Genomic DNA, 9,730 nt, shown 5'->3' with positions numbered 1-9,730 from the left:
ACGCTCCCGGTTGGGCTCGAATCAACAACCTTTCGGTTAACAGCCGAACGCGCTAACCATTGCGCCACGGAAGCTTAGAAAAAGATTGATTGCCGCGTATTGTGGAAAAATTTTGCCTTTTTACGTTACTTCTAAAACTTCAAAACAACGCTCCCGGGTGGGCTCGAACCACCAACCTTTCGGTTAACAGCCGAACGCGCTAACCATTGCGCCACGGAAGCTTAGAGAAATGTTGATTTTCACGTGTTGTGCCTTTTTACGTTACTTCTAAGACTTCCAAACAACGCTCCCGGTTGGGCTCGAACCACCAACCTTTCGGCTAACAGCCGAACGCGCTAACCATTGCGCCACGGAAGCTTAGGAAAAGATTGATTGCCGCGTATTGTGGAAAAATTTTGCCTTTTTACGTTACTTCTAAAACTTCAAAACAACGCTCCCGGGTGGGCTCGAACCACCAACCTTTCGGTTAACAGCCGAACGCGCTAACCATTGCGCCACGGAAGCTTAGAGAAATATTGATTTTCACGTGTTGTGACTTTTTACGTTACTTCTAAGACTTCCAAACAACGCTCCCGGTTGGGCGCGAACCACCAACCTTTCGGTTAACAGCCGAACGCGCTAACCATTGCGCCACGGAAGCTTAGAAAATCTTTGATTGTCAGGTATTGTGGAAAAATTTTGCCCTTTTACGTTACTTCTAAGACTTCAAAACAACGCTCCCGGGTGGGCTCGAACGACCTCCTTTTCGGTTAACAGCCGAACGCGCCAACCATTGCGCCACGGAAGCTTAGAAAAATATTGATTGTCATGTATTGTGGAAAAATTTTGCCTTTTTACAATACTTCTAAGACTTCCAAACAAAGCTCTTGGGTGGGCTCGAACCACCAACCTTTCGGTTAACAGCCGAACGCGCTAACCATTGCGCCACGGAAGCTTAGAAAAACATTGATTGTCACGTATTGTGGAAAAATTTTGCCTTTTTACGTTACTTCTAAGACGTCAAAACAACGCTCCCGGGTGGGCTTGAACCACCAACCTTTCGGTTAACAGCCGAACGCGCTAACCATTGCGCCACGGAAGCTTAGAAAATGATTGATTGTCAGGTATTGCGGAAAAATTTTGCCTTTTTACGTTACTTCTAAAACTTCAAAACAACGCTCCCGGGTGGGCTCGAACCACCAACCTTTCGGTTAACAGCCGAACGCGCTAACCATTGCGCCACGGAAGCTTAGAAAAATATTGATTGCCGCGTATTGTGGAAAAATTTTGCCTTTTTACGTTACTTCTAAAACTTCAAAACAACGCTCCCGGGTGGGCTCGAACCACCAACCTTTCGGTTAACAGCCGAACGCGCTAACCATTGCGCCACGGAAGCTTAGAAAAAGATTGATTGCCGCGTATTGTGGAAAAATTTTGCCTTTTTACGTTACTTCTAAAACTTCAAAACAACGCTCCCGGGTGGGCTCGAACCACCAACCTTTCGGTTAACAGCCGAACGCGCTAACCATTGCGCCACGGAAGCTTAAAAAAACATTGATTGTCACGTATTGTGGAAAAATGTTGCCTTTTTACGTTACTTGTAAGACGTCAAAACAACGCTCCCGGGTGGGCTTGAACCAACAACCTTTCGGTTAACAACCGAACGCGCTAACCATTGCGCCACGGAAGCTTGGAGAAATATTGATTTTCACGTGTTGTGCCTTTTTACGTTACTTCTAAGACTTCCAAACAACGCTCCCGGTTGGGCTCGAATCAACAACCTTTCGGTTAACAGCCGAACGCGCTAACCATTGCGCCACGGAAGCTTAGAAAAAGATTGATTGCCGCGTATTGTGGAAAAATTTTGCCTTTTTACGTTACTTCTAAAACTTCAAAACAACGCTCCCGGGTGGGCTCGAACCACCAACCTTTCGGTTAACAGCCGAACGCGCTAACCATTGCGCCACGGAAGCTTAGAGAAATGTTGATTTTCACGTGTTGTGCCTTTTTACGTTACTTCTAAGACTTCCAAACAACGCTCCCGGTTGGGCTCGAACCACCAACCTTTCGGCTAACAGCCGAACGCGCTAACCATTGCGCCACGGAAGCTTAGGAAAAGATTGATTGCCGCGTATTGTGGAAAAATTTTGCCTTTTTACGTTACTTCTAAAACTTCAAAACAACGCTCCCGGGTGGGCTCGAACCACCAACCTTTCGGTTAACAGCCGAACGCGCTAACCATTGCGCCACGGAAGCTTAGAGAAATATTGATTTTCACGTGTTGTGACTTTTTACGTTACTTCTAAGACTTCCAAACAACGCTCCCGGTTGGGCGCGAACCACCAACCTTTCAGTTAACAGCCGAACGCGCTAACCATTGCGCCACGGAAGCTTAGAAAATCTTTGATTGTCAGGTATTGTGGAAAATTTTTGCCTTTTTACGTTACTTCTAAGACTTCAAAACAACGCTCCCGGGTGGGCTCGAACGACCTCCTTTTCGGTTAACAGCCGAACGCGCCAACCATTGCGCCACGGAAGCTTAGAAAAAGATTGATTGTCATGTATTGTGGAAAAATTTTGCCTTTTTACAATACTTCTAAGACTTCCAAACAAAGCTCTTGGGTGGGCTCGAACCACCAACCTTTCGGTTAACAGCCGAACGCGCCAACCATTGCGCCACGGAAGCTTAGAAAATGATTGATTGTCAGGTATTGCGGAAAAATTTTGCCTTTTTACCTTACTTCTAAAACTTCTAAACAACGCTCCCGGGTGGGCTCGAACCACCAACCTTTCGGTTAACAGCCGAACGCGCTAACCATTGCGCCACGGAAGCTTAGAAAAAGATTGATTGTCATGTATTGTGGAAAAATTTTGCCTTTTTACAATACTTCTAAGACTTCCAAACAAAGCTCTTGGGTGGGCTCGAACCACCAACCTTTCGGTTAACAGCCGAACGCGCCAACCATTGCGCCACGGAAGCTTAGAAAATGATTGATTGTCAGGTATTGCGGAAAAATTTTGCCTTTTTACCTTACTTCTAAAACTTCTAAACAACGCTCCCGGGTGGGCTCGAACCACCAACCTTTCGGTTAACAGCCGAACGCGCTAACCATTGCGCCACGGAAGCTTAGAAAAAGATTGATTGCCGCGTATTGTGGAAAAATTTTGCCTTTTTACGTTACTTCTAAAACTTCAAAACAACGCTCCCGGGTGGGCTCGAACCACCAACCTTTCGGTTAACAGCCGAACGCGCTAACCATTGCGCCACGGAAGCTTAGAGAAATATTGATTTTCACGTGTTGTGCCTTTTTACGTTACTTCTAAGACTTCCAAACAACGCTCCCGGTTGGGCTCGAACCAACAACCTTTCGGTTAACAGCCGAACGCGCTAACCATTGCGCCACGGAAGCTTAGAAAAAGATTGATTGCCGCGTATTGTGGAAAAATTTTGCCTTTTTACGTTACTTCTAAAACTTCAAAACAACGCTCCCGGGTGGGCTCGAACCACCAACCTTTCGGTTAACAGCCGAACGCGCTAACCATTGCGCCACGGAAGCTTAGAGAAATGTTGATTTTCACGTGTTGTGCCTTTTTACGTTACTTCTAAGACTTCCAAACAACGCTCCCGGTTGGGCTCGAACCACCAACCTTTCGGCTAACAGCCGAACGCGCTAACCATTGCGCCACGGAAGCTAAGAAAATGATTGATTGTCAGGTATTGCGGAAAAATTGTGACTTTTTACGTTACTTCTAGGACTTCAAAACAACGCTCAGTGGTAGGCTCGAACCACCAACCTTTCGGTTAACAGCCGAACGCGCTAACCATTGCGCCACGGAAGCTTAGGAAAAGATTGATTGCCGCGTATTGTGGAAAAATTTTGCCTTTTTACGTTACTTCTAAAACTTCAAAACAACGCTCCCGGGTGGGCTCGAACCACCAACCTTTCGGTTAACAGCCGAACGCGCTAACCATTGCGCCACGGAAGCTTAGAGAAATATTGATTTTCACGTGTTGTGACTTTTTACGTTACTTCTAAGACTTCCAAACAACGCTCCCGGTTGGGCGCGAACCACCAACCTTTCAGTTAACAGCCGAACGCGCTAACCATTGCGCCACGGAAGCTTAGAAAATCTTTGATTGTCAGGTATTGTGGAAAAATTTTGCCTTTTTACGTTACTTCTAAGACTTCAAAACAACGCTCCCGGGTGGGCTCGAACGACCTCCTTTTCGGTTAACAGCCGAACGCGCCAACCATTGCGCCACGGAAGCTTAGAAAAAGATTGATTGTCATGTATTGTGGAAAAATTTTGCCTTTTTACGTTACTTCTAAGACGTCAAAACAACGCTCCCGGGTGGGCTCGAACCACCAACCTTTCGGTTAACAGCCGAACGCGCTAACCATTGCGCCACGGAAGCTTAGAAAAACATTGATTGTCACGTATTGTGGAAAAATTTTGCCTTTTTACGTTACTTCTAAGACGTCAAAACAACGCTCCCGGGTGGGCTTGAACCACCAACCTTTCGGTTAACAGCCGAACGCGCTAACCATTGCGCCACGGAAGCTTAGAAAATGATTGATTGTCAGGTATTGCGGAAAAATTTTGCCTTTTTACGTTACTTCTAAAACTTCAAAACAACGCTCCCGGGTGGGCTCGAACCACCAACCTTTCGGTTAGCAGCCGAACGCGCTAACCATTGCGCCACGGAAGCTTAGAAAAAGATTGATTGCCGCGTATTGTGGAAAAATTTTGCCTTTTTACGTTACTTCTAAAACTTCAAAACAACGCTCCCGGGTGGGCTCGAACCACCAACCTTTCGGTTAACAGCCGAACGCGCTAACCATTGCGCCACGGAAGCTTAGAAAAAGATTGATTGCCGCGTATTGTGGAAAAATTTTGCCTTTTTACGTTACTTCTAAAACTTCAAAACAACGCTCCCGGGTGGGCTCGAACCACCAACCTTTCGGTTAACAGCCGAACGCGCTAACCATTGCGCCACGGAAGCTTAAAAAAACATTGATTGTCACGTATTGTGGAAAAATGTTGCCTTTTTACGTTACTTGTAAGACGTCAAAACAACGCTCCCGGGTGGGCTTGAACCAACAACCTTTCGGTTAACAGCCGAACGCGCTAACCATTGCGCCACGGAAGCTTAGAAAATGATTGATTGCCGCGTATTGTGGAAAAATTTTGCCTTTTTACGTTACTTCTAAAACTTCAAAACAACGCTCCCGGGTGGGCTCGAACCACCAACCTTTCGGTTAACAGCCGAACGCGCTAACCATTGCGCCACGGAAGCTTAGAAAATTGATTTTCACGTGTTGTGCCTTTTTACGTTACTTCTAAGACTTCCAAACAACGCTCCCGGTAGGGCTCGAACCAACAACCTTTCGGTTAACAGCCGAACGCGCTAACCATTGCACCACGGAAGCTTAGAAAAAGATTGATTGCCGCGTATTGTGGAAAAATTTTGCCTTTTTACGTTACTTCTAAAACTTCAAAACAACGCTCCCGGGTGGGCTCGAACCACCAACCTTTCGGTTAACAGCCGAACGCGCTAACCATTGCGCCACGGAAGCTTAGAGAAATATTGATTTTCACGTGTTGTGCCTTTTTACGTTACTTCTAAGACTTCCAAACAACGCTCCCGGTTGGGCTCGAACCACCAACCTTTCGGCTAACAGCCGAACGCGCTAACCATTGCGCCACGGAAGCTAAGAAAATGATTGATTGTCAGGTATTGCGGAAAAATTGTGACTTTTTACGTTACTTCTAGGACTTCAAAACAACGCTCAGTGGTAGGCTCGAACCACCAACCTTTCGGTTAACAGCCGAACGCGCTAACCATTGCGCCACGGAAGCTTAGGAAAAGATTGATTGCCGCGTATTGTGGAAAAATTTTGCCTTTTTACGTTACTTCTAAAACTTCAAAACAACGCTCCCGGGTGGGCTCGAGCCACCAACCTTTCGGTTAACAGCCGAACGCGCTAACCATTGCGCCACGGAAGCTTAGGGAAATATTGATTTTCACGTGTTGTGACTTTTTACGTTACTTCTAAGACTTCCAAACAACGCTCCCGGTTGGGCGCGAACCACCAACCTTTCGGTTAACAGCCGAACGCGCTAACCATTGCGCCACGGAAGCTTAGAAAATCTTTGATTGTCAGGTATTGCGGAAAAATTTTGCCTTTTTACGTTACTTCTAAAACTTCAAAACAACGCTCCCGGGTGGGCTCGAACCACCAACCTTTCGGTTAACAGCCGAACGCGCTAACCATTGCGCCACGGAAGCTTAGAAAAAGATTGATTGTCATGTATTGTGGAAAAATTTTGCCTTTTTACAATACTTCTAAGACTTCCAAACAAAGCTCTTGGGTGGGCTCGAACCACCAACCTTTCGGTTAACAGCCGAACGCGCTAACCATTGCGCCACGGAAGCTTAGAAAAACATTGATTGTCACGTATTGTGGAAAAATTTTGCCTTTTTACGTTACTTCTAAGACGTCAAAACAACGCTCCCGGGTGGGCTTGAACCACCAACCTTTCGGTTAACAGCCGAACGCGCTAACCATTGCGCCACGGAAGCTTAGAAAATGATTGATTGTCAGGTATTGCGGAAAAATTTTGCCTTTTTACGTTACTTCTAAAACTTCAAAACAACGCTCCCGGGTGGGCTCGAACCACCAACCTTTCGGTTAACAGCCGAACGCGCTAACCATTGCGCCACGGAAGCTTAGAAAAAGATTGATTGCCGCGTATTGTGGAAAAATTTTGCCTTTTTACGTTACTTCTAAAACTTCAAAACAACGCTCCCGGGTGGGCTCGAACCACCAACCTTTCGGTTAACAGCCGAACGCGCTAACCATTGCGCCACGGAAGCTTAGAAAAAGATTGATTGCCGCGTATTGTGGAAAAATTTTGCCTTTTTACGTTACTTCTAAAACTTCAAAACAACGCTCCCGGGTGGGCTCGAACCACCAACCTTTCGGTTAACAGCCGAACGCGCTAACCATTGCGCCACGGAAGCTTAGAGAAATATTGATTTTCACGTGTTGTGCCTTTTTACATTACTTCTAAGACTTCCAAACAAAGCTCCCGGTTGGGCTTGAACCACCAACCTTTCGGTTAACAGCCGAACGCGCTAACCATTGCGCCACGGAAGCTTAGAAAATGATTGATTGTCAGGTATTGCGGAAAAATTTTGCCTTTTTACGTTACTTCTAAAACTTCAAAACAACGCTCCCGGGTGGGCTCGAACCACCAACCTTTCGGTTAACAGCCGAACGCGCTAACCATTGCGTCACGGAAGCTTAGAAAAAGATTGATTGCCGCGTATTGTGGAAAAATTTTGCCTTTTTACGTTACTTCTAAAACTTCAAAACAACGCTCCCGGGTGGGCTCGAACCACCAACCTTTCGGTTAACAGCCGAACGCGCTAACCATTGCGCCACGGAAGCTTAGAAAAAGATTGATTGCCGCGAATTGTGGAAAAATTTTGCCTTTTTACGTTACTTCTAAAACTTCAAAACAACGCTCCCGGGTGGGCTCGAACCACCAACCTTTCGGTTAACAGCCGAACGCGCTAACCATTGCGCCACGGAAGCTTAGAAAAAAATTGATTGCCGCGTATTGTGGAAAATTTTTGCCTTTTTACGTTACTTCTAAGACTTCAAAACAACGCTCAGTGGTAGGCTCGAACCACCAACCTTTCGGTTAACAGCCGAACGCGCTAACCATTGCGCCATGGAAGCTTGGAAAATGATTGATTGTCAGGTATTGCGGAAAAATTTTGCCTTTTTACGTTACTTCTAAAACTTCTAAACAACGCTCCCGGGTGGGCTCGAACCACAACCTTTCGGTTAACAGCCGAACGCGCTAACCATTGCGCCACGGAAGCTTAGAAAAAGATTGATTGCCGCATATTGTGGAAAAATTTTGCCTTTTTACGTTACTTCTAAAACTTCAAAACAACGCTCCCGGGTGGGCTCGAACCACCAACCTTTCGGTTAACAGCCGAACGCGCTAACCATTGCGCCACGGAAGCTTAGAGAAATATTGATTTTCACGTGTTGTGCCTTTTTACATTACTTCTAAGACTTCCAAACAAAGCTCCCGGTTGGGCTCGAACCACCAACATTTCGGTTAACAGCCGAACGCGCTAACCATTGCGCCACGGAAGCTTAGAAAAAGATTGATTGCCGCGTATTGTGGAAAAATTTTGCCTTTTTACGTTACTTCTAAAACTTCAAAACAACGCTCCCGGGTGGGCTCGAACCACCACCCTTTCGGTTAACAGCCGAACGCGCTAACCATTGCGCCACGGAAGCTTAGAGAAATATTGATTTTCACGTGTTGTGCCTTTTTACATTACTTCTAAGACTTCCAAACAAAGCTCCCGGTTGGGCTCGAACCACCAACATTTCGATTAACAGCCGAACGCGCTAACCATTGCGCCACGGAAGCTTAGAAAAAGATTGATTGCCGCGTATTGTGGAAAAATTTTGCCTTTTTACGTTACTTCTAAAACTTCAAAACAACGCTCCCGGGTGGGCTCGAACCACCAACCTTTCGGTTAACAGCCGAACGCGCTAACCATTGCGCCACGGAAGCTTAGAAAAAGATTGATTGCCGCGTATTGTGGAAAAATTTTGCCTTTTTACGTTACTTCTAAAACTTCAAAACAACGCTCCCGGGTGGGCTCGAACCACCAACCTTTCGGTTAACAGCCGAACGCGCTAACCATTGCGCCACGGAAGCTTAAAAAAACAGTGATTGTCACGTATTGTGGAAAAATGTTGCCTTTTTACGTTACTTGTAAGACGTCAAAACAACGCTCCCGGGTGGGCTTGAACCAACAACCTTTCGGTTAACAGCCGAACGCGCTAACCATTGCGCCACGGAAGCTTAGAAAATGATTGATTGTCAGGTATTGCGGAAAAATTTTGCCTTTTTACCTTACTTCTAAAACTTCTAAACAACGCTCCCGGGTGGGCTCGAACCACCAACCTTTCGGTTAACAGCCGAACGCGCTAAATATTGCGCCACGGAAGCTTAGAAAAACATTGATTGTCACGTATTGTGGAAAAATTTTGCCTTTTTACGTTACTTCTAAGACGTCAAAACAACGCTCCCGGGAGGGCTTGAACCACCAACCTTTCGGTTAACAGCCGAACGCGCTAACCATTGCGCCACGGAAGCTTAGAAAATGATTGATTGTCAGGTATTGCGGAAAAATTTTGCCTTTTTACGTTACTTCTAAAACTTCAAAACAACGCTCCCGGGTGGGCTCGAACCACCAACCTTTCGGTTAACAGCCGAACGCGCTAACCATTGCGCCACGGAAGCTTAGAAAAAGATTGATTGCCGCGTATTGTGGAAAAATTTTGCCTTTTTACGTTACTTCTAAAACTTCAAAACAACGCTCCCGGGTGGGCTCGAACCACCAACCTTTCGGTTAACAGCCGAACGCGCTAACCATTGCGCCACGGAAGCTTAGAAAAAGATTGATTGCCGCGTATTGTGGAAAAATTTTGCCTTTTTACGTTACTTCTAAAACTTCAAAACAACGCTCCCGGGTGGGCTCGAACCACCAACCTTTCGGTTAACAGCCGAACGCGCTAACCATTGCGCCACGGAAGCTTAGAAAAAAATTGATTGCCGCGTATTGTGGAAAATTTTTGCCTTTTTACGTTACTTCTAAGACTTCAAAACAACGCTCAGTGGTAGGCTCGAACCACCAACCTTTCGGTTA

General features: G+C 46.0%; 32 non-coding genes across 32 annotated transcripts; all 32 read right to left on the bottom strand.

Moving 5' to 3' along the window:
• Window positions 1–148: 148 nt before the first annotated feature.
• On the bottom strand, window positions 149–221 carry TRNAN-GUU (transfer RNA asparagine (anticodon GUU)). The gene has a single exon. It is a non-coding gene; the product is annotated as a tRNA-Asn (tRNA).
• Window positions 222–431: 210 nt separating this feature from the next.
• Window positions 432–504, bottom strand: TRNAN-GUU (transfer RNA asparagine (anticodon GUU)). Its single transcript has one exon. It is a non-coding gene; the product is annotated as a tRNA-Asn (tRNA).
• A 651-nt stretch (window positions 505–1,155) lies between these two features.
• On the bottom strand, window positions 1,156–1,228 carry TRNAN-GUU (transfer RNA asparagine (anticodon GUU)). The gene has a single exon. It is a non-coding gene; the product is annotated as a tRNA-Asn (tRNA).
• Window positions 1,229–1,302: 74 nt separating this feature from the next.
• TRNAN-GUU (transfer RNA asparagine (anticodon GUU)) lies at window positions 1,303–1,375 on the bottom strand. Its single transcript has one exon. It is a non-coding gene; the product is annotated as a tRNA-Asn (tRNA).
• A 74-nt stretch (window positions 1,376–1,449) lies between these two features.
• Window positions 1,450–1,522, bottom strand: TRNAN-GUU (transfer RNA asparagine (anticodon GUU)). Its single transcript has one exon. It is a non-coding gene; the product is annotated as a tRNA-Asn (tRNA).
• A 357-nt stretch (window positions 1,523–1,879) lies between these two features.
• TRNAN-GUU (transfer RNA asparagine (anticodon GUU)) lies at window positions 1,880–1,952 on the bottom strand. Its single transcript has one exon. It is a non-coding gene; the product is annotated as a tRNA-Asn (tRNA).
• Window positions 1,953–2,162: 210 nt separating this feature from the next.
• Window positions 2,163–2,235, bottom strand: TRNAN-GUU (transfer RNA asparagine (anticodon GUU)). Its single transcript has one exon. It is a non-coding gene; the product is annotated as a tRNA-Asn (tRNA).
• A 504-nt stretch (window positions 2,236–2,739) lies between these two features.
• On the bottom strand, window positions 2,740–2,812 carry TRNAN-GUU (transfer RNA asparagine (anticodon GUU)). Its single transcript has one exon. It is a non-coding gene; the product is annotated as a tRNA-Asn (tRNA).
• A 221-nt stretch (window positions 2,813–3,033) lies between these two features.
• Window positions 3,034–3,106, bottom strand: TRNAN-GUU (transfer RNA asparagine (anticodon GUU)). Its single transcript has one exon. It is a non-coding gene; the product is annotated as a tRNA-Asn (tRNA).
• Window positions 3,107–3,180: 74 nt separating this feature from the next.
• TRNAN-GUU (transfer RNA asparagine (anticodon GUU)) lies at window positions 3,181–3,253 on the bottom strand. The gene has a single exon. It is a non-coding gene; the product is annotated as a tRNA-Asn (tRNA).
• A 63-nt stretch (window positions 3,254–3,316) lies between these two features.
• Window positions 3,317–3,389, bottom strand: TRNAN-GUU (transfer RNA asparagine (anticodon GUU)). Its single transcript has one exon. It is a non-coding gene; the product is annotated as a tRNA-Asn (tRNA).
• A 74-nt stretch (window positions 3,390–3,463) lies between these two features.
• On the bottom strand, window positions 3,464–3,536 carry TRNAN-GUU (transfer RNA asparagine (anticodon GUU)). Its single transcript has one exon. It is a non-coding gene; the product is annotated as a tRNA-Asn (tRNA).
• Window positions 3,537–3,893: 357 nt separating this feature from the next.
• TRNAN-GUU (transfer RNA asparagine (anticodon GUU)) lies at window positions 3,894–3,966 on the bottom strand. Its single transcript has one exon. It is a non-coding gene; the product is annotated as a tRNA-Asn (tRNA).
• A 357-nt stretch (window positions 3,967–4,323) lies between these two features.
• Window positions 4,324–4,396, bottom strand: TRNAN-GUU (transfer RNA asparagine (anticodon GUU)). The gene has a single exon. It is a non-coding gene; the product is annotated as a tRNA-Asn (tRNA).
• A 221-nt stretch (window positions 4,397–4,617) lies between these two features.
• Window positions 4,618–4,690, bottom strand: TRNAS-GCU (transfer RNA serine (anticodon GCU)). Its single transcript has one exon. It is a non-coding gene; the product is annotated as a tRNA-Ser (tRNA).
• Window positions 4,691–4,764: 74 nt separating this feature from the next.
• Window positions 4,765–4,837, bottom strand: TRNAN-GUU (transfer RNA asparagine (anticodon GUU)). The gene has a single exon. It is a non-coding gene; the product is annotated as a tRNA-Asn (tRNA).
• Window positions 4,838–4,911: 74 nt separating this feature from the next.
• On the bottom strand, window positions 4,912–4,984 carry TRNAN-GUU (transfer RNA asparagine (anticodon GUU)). Its single transcript has one exon. It is a non-coding gene; the product is annotated as a tRNA-Asn (tRNA).
• Window positions 4,985–5,205: 221 nt separating this feature from the next.
• Window positions 5,206–5,278, bottom strand: TRNAN-GUU (transfer RNA asparagine (anticodon GUU)). Its single transcript has one exon. It is a non-coding gene; the product is annotated as a tRNA-Asn (tRNA).
• A 207-nt stretch (window positions 5,279–5,485) lies between these two features.
• Window positions 5,486–5,558, bottom strand: TRNAN-GUU (transfer RNA asparagine (anticodon GUU)). The gene has a single exon. It is a non-coding gene; the product is annotated as a tRNA-Asn (tRNA).
• A 640-nt stretch (window positions 5,559–6,198) lies between these two features.
• Window positions 6,199–6,271, bottom strand: TRNAN-GUU (transfer RNA asparagine (anticodon GUU)). Its single transcript has one exon. It is a non-coding gene; the product is annotated as a tRNA-Asn (tRNA).
• Window positions 6,272–6,639: 368 nt separating this feature from the next.
• Window positions 6,640–6,712, bottom strand: TRNAN-GUU (transfer RNA asparagine (anticodon GUU)). Its single transcript has one exon. It is a non-coding gene; the product is annotated as a tRNA-Asn (tRNA).
• Window positions 6,713–6,786: 74 nt separating this feature from the next.
• TRNAN-GUU (transfer RNA asparagine (anticodon GUU)) lies at window positions 6,787–6,859 on the bottom strand. The gene has a single exon. It is a non-coding gene; the product is annotated as a tRNA-Asn (tRNA).
• A 74-nt stretch (window positions 6,860–6,933) lies between these two features.
• TRNAN-GUU (transfer RNA asparagine (anticodon GUU)) lies at window positions 6,934–7,006 on the bottom strand. The gene has a single exon. It is a non-coding gene; the product is annotated as a tRNA-Asn (tRNA).
• A 357-nt stretch (window positions 7,007–7,363) lies between these two features.
• On the bottom strand, window positions 7,364–7,436 carry TRNAN-GUU (transfer RNA asparagine (anticodon GUU)). The gene has a single exon. It is a non-coding gene; the product is annotated as a tRNA-Asn (tRNA).
• Window positions 7,437–7,510: 74 nt separating this feature from the next.
• Window positions 7,511–7,583, bottom strand: TRNAN-GUU (transfer RNA asparagine (anticodon GUU)). Its single transcript has one exon. It is a non-coding gene; the product is annotated as a tRNA-Asn (tRNA).
• Window positions 7,584–7,950: 367 nt separating this feature from the next.
• Window positions 7,951–8,023, bottom strand: TRNAN-GUU (transfer RNA asparagine (anticodon GUU)). Its single transcript has one exon. It is a non-coding gene; the product is annotated as a tRNA-Asn (tRNA).
• A 210-nt stretch (window positions 8,024–8,233) lies between these two features.
• On the bottom strand, window positions 8,234–8,306 carry TRNAN-GUU (transfer RNA asparagine (anticodon GUU)). Its single transcript has one exon. It is a non-coding gene; the product is annotated as a tRNA-Asn (tRNA).
• Window positions 8,307–8,516: 210 nt separating this feature from the next.
• Window positions 8,517–8,589, bottom strand: TRNAN-GUU (transfer RNA asparagine (anticodon GUU)). The gene has a single exon. It is a non-coding gene; the product is annotated as a tRNA-Asn (tRNA).
• Window positions 8,590–8,663: 74 nt separating this feature from the next.
• TRNAN-GUU (transfer RNA asparagine (anticodon GUU)) lies at window positions 8,664–8,736 on the bottom strand. The gene has a single exon. It is a non-coding gene; the product is annotated as a tRNA-Asn (tRNA).
• Window positions 8,737–9,251: 515 nt separating this feature from the next.
• TRNAN-GUU (transfer RNA asparagine (anticodon GUU)) lies at window positions 9,252–9,324 on the bottom strand. The gene has a single exon. It is a non-coding gene; the product is annotated as a tRNA-Asn (tRNA).
• A 74-nt stretch (window positions 9,325–9,398) lies between these two features.
• TRNAN-GUU (transfer RNA asparagine (anticodon GUU)) lies at window positions 9,399–9,471 on the bottom strand. Its single transcript has one exon. It is a non-coding gene; the product is annotated as a tRNA-Asn (tRNA).
• Window positions 9,472–9,545: 74 nt separating this feature from the next.
• TRNAN-GUU (transfer RNA asparagine (anticodon GUU)) lies at window positions 9,546–9,618 on the bottom strand. Its single transcript has one exon. It is a non-coding gene; the product is annotated as a tRNA-Asn (tRNA).
• Between the last annotated feature and the right edge of the window lie 112 nt (window positions 9,619–9,730).

Source organism: Phalangium opilio, unplaced genomic scaffold, assembly GCF_054372755.1.
Source record: "Phalangium opilio isolate 3A_F unplaced genomic scaffold, DU_Popi_V2 ptg000053l_1, whole genome shotgun sequence".
NCBI lineage: Eukaryota > Metazoa > Arthropoda > Arachnida > Opiliones > Phalangiidae > Phalangium > Phalangium opilio.
The sequence above is the reverse complement of the archived record's forward strand: the minus strand, read 5'-3'. Positions and strand labels throughout refer to the sequence as shown.